The 12535-nt window shown below is 41.7% G+C and overlaps 1 pseudogene; it reads left to right on the top strand.

Annotated features, from left to right (window-relative positions):
- The first annotated feature begins 3723 nt into the window (after positions 1 to 3723).
- On the top strand, positions 3724 to 5071 carry LOC101708006 (eukaryotic initiation factor 4A-I pseudogene; annotated as a pseudogene).
- The last annotated feature ends 7464 nt before the right edge of the window (positions 5072 to 12535 follow it).

The raw sequence follows: 12535 nt of genomic DNA, 5'->3' as shown, positions 1-12535 counted from the left end.
TTAATTTCCTCTGTGACCCATTGGTTATTCAGAATTGTGTTGGTCAATTTCCACGTGTTTATGAAATTTTTCATTTCTTTTTCTATGGATCTCCAATTTCTTTTTTTTCTTTTTTTTTTTTGGTACTGGGAATCGAACTTGGGTCCTTACGCTTGCATAGCAGGCAGCGAAAGCACTGAGCTAAATCCCCAGCCCTTGGATCTCCAATTTCATCACATTATGGTCTGATAATGTACAGGGGGTAACTTCAATTCCTTTGCACTTACTTAAACATGTTCTATGTGTGAGTAGGTGGTCTATTTTGGAGAATGACCCATGTGCACCTGAGAAGAATGTGTATTCTGATTTTGTGCGGTGGAACACTCTGTAAACATCTGTTAAGTTCATTTGTTCAAGAGTTCAATTGAGTTCTAGTATGTCATTGCTTATTTTTTGTCTAGTTGCTCTATCTATTTGTGACAGTGGGGTGTTGACGTCCCCCACTACAATTGTATTAGTGCATATATGACTTTTCATGTCTGTTAGTATTTGTTTTACATAGTTGGGTGCACTAGTGTTTGGTGCATAGATATTTATGATTGTCATCTCTTCCTCTTGGATTCTTCCCTTTACAAGGATGTAGTGTCCTTCTTCATCTCTCTTAATCAGTGTTGGTTTGAAATCTACTTGATCTGCAAAGAGGATAGCTACTCCTGCTTTTATTTGGGTTCCCGTCACATGGAGTATTGTTTTCCACCCTTTAACTTTCAGTCTATGAGTTTCCTTTTGAATTAAGTGTGTTTCTTGTATGCAGCATATTGTTGGATTTTGCTTCTTGACCCATTCTGCCAGTCTATTTCTTTTGATTGGTGAGTTGAGACCATTAACATTGATGGTTATAACTGAAACATATTGACTTGTCATTGCCATGACTTTTTCTTTTTGTTGGGTTCTCCCCCTTTACATTTAATTTCTTGTCATGCCAGATGGGTTCATTCTGCTTTGCTTCCTGGGGTTGTGATCCTCAATGTCTGTTCCTAGGATATTGTGTACAATTCTTTGGAGTGCTGGTTTGGTATTCATGAAGTTCCTAAGGTGCTCTTTGTCATGAAAGTATCTTATTTCTCCATCCATTTTGAAAGATAGTTTTGCAGGGCACATCAATCTGGGTTGGAGGCTGTTTTCTTTTAGGGCTTGGAATATGTCACTCCAAGCTCTTCTTGCCTTGATGGTTTGTGTTGAGAAGTGTGCTGTGATTCTGCTGGGCTTTCCTTTGTATGTGATTTGTTTCTTTTCTCTGACTGCTTGGAGAACTTTGTTCTTCTGTTGTGTTTCTGGAATCTCAACAATTATATGCCTATGTGTAGATTTTTTTTTGATCAAGGCTATTTGGAGTCCTATATGCCTCACTTATCTGTATGTCAAGTTCTTTTGGCCTGCTTGGGAAGTTTTCTGCCATTACTTCTGTGAAGAGATTTTTATGTCATCTGCACTCTCTCCTGTTTCTTCATTGACTCCAATCAGTCTTATGTTATTCTTCTTTACATCATCTAGCAGCTGCTGGATTGATTTCTCATGTTCCCTTATAATTTTGAAGCAATTTTTCTTTTCCTGGTCATTAATTGTAACCTTATCTTCTATATCTGAAATTCTGTCCTCACAGTGGCTCATTCTGCTGTGTAGACTTTCAGTGGAGTTTTTCATGTCCTGGAAATCTATTTGCATCTGTTTTATGGATTCCATTTGTTTCCTATGTTGGGATTCCATCATGTTCCTCAGCTCCTCTCTAGATTTATTAATCATGTCTTGCACTAGGGGCACAATTTCTCCTGTTATCTGAGAAATTATTTCTGATATCATTTTTTCCAGATCCCCTTTTGTTACCAGTTCAGGGGGTCCATGTGGTTGAGTATCAGAGTATTCCATCTCATTTCCCTTTGGGGTTGCTATAGGTGATCTGGAAGTCTGGTTTTGAGACTTATTTGCATGTTTTCTCATTTTGACTGGGGGGTCAGGGGGGTTGCTGTTGGCACCAGTGCGGTTCACCTCCTCTGAGCTGGAAGAGGTGGGACAGGGGCAGGGAACAGCAGTAGGGATGGTGGCCTGGAAGCCCCTTCCTCTGGACCAGGAGCAGTGGGACGGCAGCTCAGAAGCCCCTACCTCTGGGCCGGGAGCGGCGGGACAGATGGCGGCCCATAAGCCCTTTCGACAGCAATCTTAAAATATCTGGAGAGTCATTATGCACAGGAGTAGAACTGTGAGTGTTGGTCAGGAGCCTAGAAGTGCACTCATGGGTGAGAGACAGGCAGGTTTGGCTCTAATGTAACCCTTTTTCACAGGGGCCTGTCTGGCGACAAGACGAACAGCCTTGTACAGCAGTATGTTCTCTCCACTGAGAGCTGACAGCAGCCCTTGATGGGTATGAGAGCATCCTTCTATTGAGTGAAGACTTTTATGTCCCCTAAAATTATGTCTTTGGGTTCCCTCAAATACAGAAAAATATTAGGAAGAGAACAAAACATAGTCCACACTCTATCATCTAAGAAACCACCAAAGGTGAAAAATAAAACTATTAAAAATTATGTAAAACATTATTTTAAATTCTACAGTCATACCTCGGTTCGTGAACTTCATTTGTTCCACGATTCTGGTTGCAACCAAATTGCAAACATCTAAGTTCGTACACCGAGGTACCACTGTATTTGTTGAACTTAAACTGGTAGTTAAAACAAAGGCTGTGCTTTCCAGCTGACGCCAGATTGTGACAAGTCTTGAATATCTGGCCCCAAACATCTAAATTTTATTCAGGGTCTCGAATAGCACGTTATTTTTTGGCTCCAAAGCTGGCCTTCAAAATCTGAAGTGTTCAGCCAAAGAAGTTGTTCTGAGAAACATATGTGGGCTGCATGCAAGGATTATAAACCTTGCAAATTCATACCTTCCCAGGGCAGAAACTCCACAAGAAATGCATCTCATTTATTGCTAAACCTGCTGGGTTTGTTTCTTTAAACATAAATCTCCACAGCTTCTGCATAAACCCATAGCTATAGTGTCAGAATTGGGTCTATCAGTTACACAGGTTCTCTGAGTGGGCAGTAAGCAGAGAGCTCATTTATCAGTGCACTGTCCACGTTCCTGGTCACCCAGTGGAGGCGGGGAAGAGCAGACCCAGTAATTCCTCCAGAGGTTCCTCACCTGAGGGGACCATAGCCTCTGACCCCCCCACCCTGCCCCAAAGCTCTTGTTTAGAGCAGGCTTCTTTCAGATCTCAGGTTCTGGCCAGTGGTGGCAGACCTATGGCATGGGTGCTGCACCTTATTCCAGGTGAGTATGATTGCCCTGCCCCACCAGTCTGGCTATATGGGGTGGTACACACCTGTAATACCAGCTAGTCAGAAGGCTGAGGCAGGAGGATCCCCAATTCAAGACCAGCCTGGGAAATTTAGAAAGACCCTGACTCAAATTAAAAAATAAAAAGGGCTGGGGATAGATCTCAAGGGTACAGTGCTTGCCTAGCATGTGCAAGCGCCTGAGTTCAAGCCCCAGTACCACAAAAAAAATCTGTAATGACAGTTACCAACTTTAACTTTGTCACATTAGATCATTCAAAACAATTAATTGCCACCTATATTTACTATCATCTTATCTAGGAAATGATATTTAAATGTTCAAAATGTAGGAAGGATATAATTTCAAAGAAGATCACCTTAAATTGAATATATTTAGCCCTAGTTTCTAAGGATTATGTCTGCCAGTCAGGATTCCCAATCCAGAGACAATGGCCCAGATGGGATGGAACCTGCAGGCATCATCGAGAATAATTGGAATGAGATTGTTGACAGCTTGGATGACACGAACCTCTCCGAGTCCCTCCTCTGGGGCATCTACACTCCTGGTTTTGAGAAACCCTCTGCCGTCCAGCAGTGTGCCATTCTTTCTTGTGTCAAGGGTTATGATGTGATTGCTCATGCCCAGTCTGGGGCTGGGAAAACAGCTACATTCTCCATACCAACTCTGCAGCAGATTGAGTTAGCTCTAAAGGCTACCCAGGCTTTGGTTCTGGCTCCCACTGGAGAACTGGCTCAGCAGATATAAAAGGTTGTCATGGGGTTAGGAGATTACATGGGTGCCTCGTGTCATGTCTGTATTGGGGGCACCAATGTGCATGCTGAGGTACAGAAGCTGCAGATGGAAACTCCCCATATCATAGTGGGAATCCCTGGCCGTGTGGTTGGTATGCTTAACTGGAGATACCTGTCTCCCAAATACATCAAGATGTTTGTGCTAGATGAAGCTGATGAAATGTTGAGCCATGAATTCAAGGACCAGATTTATGACATATTCCAAACGCTCAACAGCAACACCGAGGTGGTTTTGTTGTTAGCTACAATGCCTTCTCACTCTTACTCATTCTTTTTTTTTTTTTTTTGGTACTGGGGATCAAACTCGGGTCCTTGTACAATGACTTCTGATGTGCTAGAGGTGACCAAGAAGTTCATGAGGGACCCCATCTGGATTCTCAAGAAGGAAGAGTTGACCCTGGAGGGCATCTGCCAATTCTACATTAATGTGGAATGAGAGGAATGGAAGCTGGACACATTGTGTGACTTACACGAAACCCTGACCATCACCCAGGCAGTCATCTTCATTAACAGCAGAAGGAAGGTTGATTGGCTCACTGAGAAGATGCCTACCTGAGACTTCACTGTCTCTGCCGTGCATGGAGATATAGACCAAAAGGAGGGAGACATGATCACATGGGAGTTCTGGTCTGGCTCTAGTGGAGTATTGATTGCCACTGATTTGTTGGCCAGAGGCATTGATGTGCAGCAGGTTTCTTTAGTCATCAGTGATGGTCTTCCCACAAACAGAGAAAACTACATTCACAAAATAGGTTGAGGTGGGCATTTTGTCCTTAAGGGTGTGGCTGTTAACATGGTGACAGAAGACAAAAGGACTCTTAGAGACATTGAGACTTTCTACAACACCTCCATTGAAGAGATGCCCCTTAATGTTGCTGACCTCATCTGAGAGGGGCTGTCCTGCTGCCTAGCCCCAATCAGAGTTCAATCTTGGGGAGCTGAGGAGCAGTGGAGAGGGGAGGGAAGGGAGCCAAGGGATGGACATCTTGTCGATTTTTTTCTTTTTTATTTCCTTTTTTTTCTTTGAATAAATGTCACTTTTTGCGGAAAAAAAAAAAAAAAAAAAAAAAGAATACATTCAGTGTCCTGCAAAACTTGTCACATTGCCTTTCATCCTTTTTGCTATGGCCGAGTAAAACCTTTGTTGTGGACAGGCATTGATCCCTGAGGCTTGGACACTGAAAAGTTTGCTGGGAGGAAGAGGGGAAGGTGTGACCATGGAACTAACTTGAAATAACCCTGCAGCATGGATAAAGGGGTAGCTGGGTTGAGCTGGTTGGCCCTTCCTAGTGGTGTTTTGCCCAGAGCTGTCCTCTGGGGAGACCTAGATCTTACCTGATGGCCTCATTTTGGGAAGCCATACTGAATAACAGGCAGTTGTGAGGACTGGAGATCAGAAGGGAGTCATGTTTAAGTCTGTGTCACTAATATTTTCACCCAAGCTTGTGCAATTGACCACTGAGTTTCCCTGACTGCTAAAGAGCAATGTTTTAGGTTGAATTTCCTAGCAACACATCATGAGAATAGGATTCATGCAGAAGTGACTCATCAGGAAGTGTTGCCAGGAGAAACCCACAGGGCAGTGGCAGAAACAGGGTAGAGAGGACCAAGATGAAGTGCAGTATCAAGGCAGATCCCACACAGGGTGCTTTTGGCTCAGTTCCGCAGGGAATAAGGACTACTGGGGAAGGCAGGGTGCACACTACTACCAGGCATTTGCAAGTAGGATCCTGAAAGCTTGAAAGCCATTCTAGGAAAAAGAAGTAGGGAGCCTCTGTGCAGGGAGAAGGTTAAGGAATCTGCCCAGATATAGGACACTGAGAGCACCAATGAGGGCCAATAACAATATTCACCCACCTATGAGGTATCCAGCTCTGGTGATTTGAAAAGAAGGAGGAAAAGGCAGAGGAAGCAGAGCAAGAAGAGTGGGATGGGGTGAGGAAAAGGAGAAGGAGGAAGAAAAAGAAGAGGAGAAAAGGGGTGGGCGGTGGGGATGGAGAAGGAGGGGCCTACTTGGGAAGACTAATGCCCCAACAGGCTGTGGGTCTGAAAGGGAAGAAACAACCAGCTAGGCTCAAATTCTCTCCTATATCCTTTGTGACCAAAGCATAAACCTGAGGCTAAACAACCCAGGCTAAGCCAAGCATCCTCTCCTCTCCAGTGTTGGAGAGAACACGTGTTGCTCTGTGGAGAATGAGTCTCCAGCATGCCCATCTTCAGCTTTCTTTTGACTATAAGGGTCACACAGAGAAGAGCTGGCTCACAGAGATGCAAGACCCTGGCATTGTTATAGTACACCAATGGACCCCTGGCAGGCCTGAGGGCAGCTGGGTGTTAGTGTGAAGAAGGACATGAGGAGACTAGAACAGCCAGAAGGTGCTCCCCACAGGGTGTGTTCCAGTTACTGTCACTGTGTCACAAGCCATGCCAATCTTTGTAGCCTTAAAGCACTATGCACCTGGAATTTTCTATGGATTCTATGCATCTGGAATTTGGAAAGGACCCAGTGTGGATGGCTTGCCTCTGTCCCACAAGTCAGGGGCCTCAAATGCGGGAGGGTTGAGAGCTGGGAGTGACTGGATGGGTGGGAGGTGTAATCAACTGAACACTCCCGTGGATGGTGACTGATCCTGGCATGCACTGGACCACAGCTAGGCCTTTCAGTCAGAAACCCTGTGTGTGGCTACTTGGGGCTCCTGACAGCATGGTCGCTGGATTCCAAGAAAAGTGTCCCAAGAGAACCAAGCACAAGCTGTACTGTCTTATAATGTAGCCTTGGGAGTCTTGTAGTGTTGCTTTCAATGCAGTGATGAACTCATTCAAATTTGAGAGGAAGGAAAAGGGACTGAAACTTTCAATGGGAGGAGTGTTCAGTCACAATGTAAGAAGACAGGAAGGGAGATATTGTGGGCATCTTGAAAAAAGAAAATACATAGCCATCAGGGAAAATATTGCTAGTTCAAACAATTTGGGGGAAATTCACCATATTTTAACATATTAAAGCCTTTTCAATACCTAACAGCAAGTAAATCATGCAACTTTACTTAGCATACCCCTATTTTTTTCTGCTTCATACAAGTGCACAGAATACACTACTAGAGACTTCCCCTAGACCAAGTTCAGCCCTTTCAGGAAGCCCTTACCCAGCATCTGGGCAAGTGAGATGTGCCAGCTTCCATCCTCCCTCTGCCTCCCAATAATACTTTATGAATTGGAAAAGAGCTGTGTTCTTTGAAAAACACCATGTTGATTATCCAATAATTGCTTTTCTGCTCTGAATGCATCCTTCTATATATGCTCTATGGCCAATTCTTTTAAGCATTTCTCTTTTTAAAACTTTTGTACTTTTATTAGTACATGTTTGCAGTACATAGTGATTACATTCATTATGTGGAATTGGTACATGTACATAACACATCGCAATTCTTTTTTTCTTTTTTTTAAGAATTAAGTATGTTTCTTTGAAGCTAGGCATGATGTTAGCTAGACTTTCTCTGTAGAGGGTGCTGTAGGAACAGCACTTGTCCTGCCTTGTCTGAAGTGAACTGGGGATCAGCTCTATGGGTTAAAGACATCTGGTAGACCCTGCCCCAGACCCAGGCCCAGAAAACAGGTCATCTGCAACATTGCAGCCACTTCCTGGCAATAGCCTTCTCATGGTCCTCACAAGAGAACCAAAGCCTTGGGGCTGACTGCTGACCCAATCTTGGACTTCACAGCCCCTAGGACCGTGACCTAGTACATTTCCTTTCTTTATAAATTACCCAGTCTCAGGTAGGGTGGAGTAGCAGCACAAAAGGGACCAAGACATTGACCCAAACATAGAAGAGTAGCATTAGCTAGTTTTACAATGGGGAATTAGAACTGAATTCACAAATGTATTAGCAGTGATGACCACAGTCCAACTGACAATGCTTTTAAGACATGGTTTGCTACCTCTCTTTATAAATGTCAAAATGGGATGGGGAGCTAATCCAGTTTTTAGATCCAGTTCCCAGGACTATCCCTGCCTACAAGGCAACCTTCGGTAAATATTTCTTGAATAGATAAGCTGATTTTTTAATCTAAAGGTTTTTTTGACTCTCCCCCTGGCCATTCTGGGTTGTAAAAACATACTGTTATTATGTTTGCTGAGGCTCAAATCACATACTTAAAAATTATAAAACTACATTTTGAGAATGCCCACGTCACTGTATTATTTATTTTCTTTGATTTTGCTAAACGCAATCTCAAATGAAAAAAATTATGTGCTAAATAAAAATGTTTCCTACAAAAATTACAACAAAGAGCTTTTGAGGGCCTAAGGTAAGTATGACCATGAAAGCAGGCTTTTATTTTACAGCTAAAATATTGGCACCCTAAGTTCTTGTGATTCTTATGGATGCTACTGATTGCTTTTGGAAGCAATGCTCCAAAGTGTATGAGATGTACTTAAATAGTATGTTAAAGAAAAATTTATTTTCAATCTCATTACCATTAAGTATAAATGTATTTGGTCTATCATTTGCCACTCTAAATTTAGCTGATCTAAACTAGGATGGCACAGAATTTAAACCAATATGTAGCCCATCAAAACCCACTATATAAGCTGGGTACAGTGGCATGTGCCTGTAATTCAAGCCACTTGGGTGATGAGGCAGGAAAATCACAAGTTTGAGGCTAGCCTGGGCAACTTAGTGAGATCCCATGTTGGGGAAAAAATGCCTATTAAATGTTATGTGTTGATATCTGTCCATGCGTGTGACTTGGTGTCAGGTTATTTATAATAATAAAAGTCATTAATAGGTCCTTCTGCTATGTAGATACCATGTGGAATAATTTTATTTGGATATTGATAATTCTACTCATATTTAGAGCAGGACTTTCCCAAAATGCCTTGGTATTTAAAAAAGAATTGACCTTGGGCCAGGGATTTAGCTCAGTGGCACCACGCCTGCCTCGAAAGCACAAGGTCCTGAGTTTGATTCCTGGTACCAAAAAAGAGAAATGACCTTGTCAATTTCCTGGTTTGGCTACTATACTATAGTTGGGAGCTCTCAGGGCTGTTTTAATAACCTCTTTTGAGATGCCAATCATTTCAAAATAAAAAGTTAAAAAAAGATGAACTGATCTTTTGGATCATTGAGTCTTACGATTATGACTAGGAAGCTATTTATACACCATTAACAATAAAAGAAAGCTGTACTCTGGATAAAGGACCTTTTCACTAATGCTACTGTGTGTGTATATATGCATGGGGACAAAGCATATCTATTTAAAGATTTAAAATTCATTTTTTAAAATCCTGTTTCAGTTTAAGAAATGTATGACTACTTCTGGAGGGTAGAATAGGAAAGAAATAATTTTCATGTCTTATATTCTTTAATGACTCGGTGTTATAAAATGTAATACAATGACTTGTATTGCTTTTATAATCTTAAAGTGTCCACAGTAACATTTTCTTAAACAGTTACAAAACTCATGTTACTCAATGAAAAGTTTCCTTGATGTTCTTTTTTATCAGAAGAAAATCTTATTTCATCTTCAGTGGATCTGAGATTTATGTTTTGGGAATATTTTAGCATGGGAATAAATTTATAAATTTATAAATCAAAACTACTATTCTACTACTCTGCTAAATAAAAATGAGCTATGTGATATTAAAACTGAATCTTATCGTGTATCTCCTCAAGGGTTCTAGGCTTTTTCAAAAAGGATTAGGTACTTATTATAATTCCATAAAGCATTACTTTTATGTTTTCAAGATCAAATACATCATTCTCCAGCCACAGGCAAGTCATACACTATAAATCATTTTATCTTTCCAGCACGCAATATTACTATAAATATTGAAAGATCTTAATGTTTTTCACTGCAAGAAAGATCACACTTTCCAAACTTTGATTTTGTAGTTGCAGATCCTATTCAGTAAAAAGATTCTGCAATCAGTTCTGGATTTGGGTCATAGTCATCTCCTCCTTTGTTTTCCTCTTTGTTTTCCTTCTTGTAAAGTTAAGTTCAAGTTAAGTCATTTTTCTTTTTCCACAATACTAGTGGCCAGTTGTGGATTAGTGAATAGGCTCAAGAACAATTCAGTAACTAGAATGAAATCATTAAGAATTGGCTTAAAAAACATATCTCAATGTTGGGGCTGGGGATTTAGCTCAATGGTTCTGACGCCTGCCCTGCAAGCTCAAGGACCTGAGTTTGATCCCTGGTACCAAAAAAAACCCCAAAAAAACAAAAATATATCTCAATGTTAGCCAGAAATAGTGATGTATGCCTGTAATCCCAGCTACTGGGGAAGCTGAAGTAGGAGAATCACAAGTTCAAGGTCAGCCTGGACAATTCAGCAAGGCCCTATCTCAAAATTTAAAAAGGCTAGAGATGTAGTTTCACTAGGGAGATGCCTAGAACCCGTTGTAACATGCACTATAAGTAAGGCTACCAGGTAATTTATCCTGGTGGGAGACCTTTGAGAGTCAGGAGGGACAGTATTAATATGACATCTAGGAAAAACATATAAACTGAGTTTGTGCATGGCTCTAATGAAAACTTATATATTATGGGGTCCAGGGATTTAGCTCAGTGGTTCTGCCACCTGCCTCAAAAGCACAAGGACCCAAGTTCGATCCCCAGTACCAAAAAAAAAAAAAAACTTATATGATGTGTTATGGGAACAAAAAGAAAGGAGGTTGCTGGAAAAAAATTAACTGAAATAAAAATTGTCATTCATTTCAGGTCCTCTAGCACTTTGAAAACTTTGCTTTTAAAAAGCATATACAATTAAGGACTGGGGGTTTAGCTCAGTGGCACTGTGCCTGCCCCACAAGCACAAGGTCCTGAGTTCAATCCCCAGTACCCCTCCCCCCAAAATATATACATATATGTATATACAATTAAGATATTTAACTTGTAAAGAACCTTGATTCAAATGTCCATTCTATGAAAGACACTTCTAAAAGCAAGGTTGCCCAGTGTAACTTTTGAAAGTTGAACAGGCACTTGGGTACATTGAGAAGGTTAAAGATAATTTGTTCTTGAAACAAGTATGCCACAGATATATTCATTTACTATCAAAAGTTAATAAACCAGCTCCAATGGAGTAATTATTTGAAAGCTCTCATCCAAATCTCTCCTTTTTCATCCACTGCTATTCCCAGGACTGTTAAAAACTTTAATTCTAGATGCAGCTGATAATTATATATGCTTGTCTGGCTTACGGAGTAAATTAATTTTTCATGTAATTCCCCCCCAAAGATCTATATGACAAGCAATTCTATTTCACACTTTTTTTAGAATAGCAATAAATAGTACAAGATATGAGAAACCATACATTGCTATGATTTAAAATGTTGAACTACTTTAAGCGTACTTGCTTAGACATTTCCAGTTCGAAAAGCAAAAGGTTTTCTGGAGGGACTTGATTAGAAGCCTGTAAAATAAATTTTCTGGGTGTACCTTTAAAGGTTGTGACTGTTGACACATGTGTTTGTTTTCCCAAGTCAGCTTCAAGGGGTCAGGTGGGCACACAAGTTCTTTATACAGAGGCACCCAGGGGAACAAAGTCTTGTTTGCCATCCAAACAAGCCATTCCATTGGGGCAGTCTGGAAATTACATCTGTATGTGTGCACCAGACACTTGAGCAGTAGGTGCACCATGAAAAACACCCAGACACAGGCTACATGTTTTGACAAATTTGGGCTGGATGCTGGATCCAGGCTGCTGTCAGAGAAGGAGTACTGGTCAGGTCCCAATCTTGTGCACCCACCCGTCCAGGTCCTTCTTGTTATCTGTGCATTGAAGGTTTTGGGCTCCATGGTCTCCACTAATCCTACCTGGCTCCATAACCTTGAAATAACATGTCACTGCCCATGCAAGCAATTTGCTTTGTAAATGAGCTTTCAGGGTTAATAAGATAGCAAAAGATGTTATGCCAAAGGTGACAACAAGAAGTAACAAGAGTAAATGCCATGTCTCTCTGTGGATAAGCAGGGCTCTTGGCCTTCCTTGGGATACTTTAAAGCAGAAAGATTCAGGGTACTACTATAAGACCTCAGAAATCACCCACAGCACCATCTCATTTCCCAACAAATAATAATGATTGATATCACCTAAATAGTAATTATTACTAATAATATAAATTTAAGAAAGTAGATCCAGAGTTTTGTGGGGTCAGAAGCTTTTCCACTCTTGAGGGACCACTTTATGAAAGAGAATTCATGAGGGCCAGGCCACCGGGGGCCGGCCGGTCACCCATCCCGCCCCACACCTGTGCCCCGGGGGGCCTTCTGAGGGGCCGATGTGGTGGGGGGCCTCGCGGGTGTCTTGACCTGTGCACGAGCCAGCGCGACCACAGGCCCGAACCCGCGGGCAGGCGGGTGAGCTCCGGCCCCTGCTTCGGAAAAACAGCCCTTCCGGTTTCAAAGACCAC

This window comes from Heterocephalus glaber, unplaced genomic scaffold, assembly GCF_053883595.1.
Source record: "Heterocephalus glaber isolate CG9 unplaced genomic scaffold, H.glaber_assembly_v1.0 deba00001472, whole genome shotgun sequence".
In the NCBI taxonomy this organism is placed as follows: Eukaryota; Metazoa; Chordata; class Mammalia; order Rodentia; family Bathyergidae; genus Heterocephalus; species Heterocephalus glaber.
This window is presented reverse-complemented; position numbering and strand designations above follow the sequence as displayed.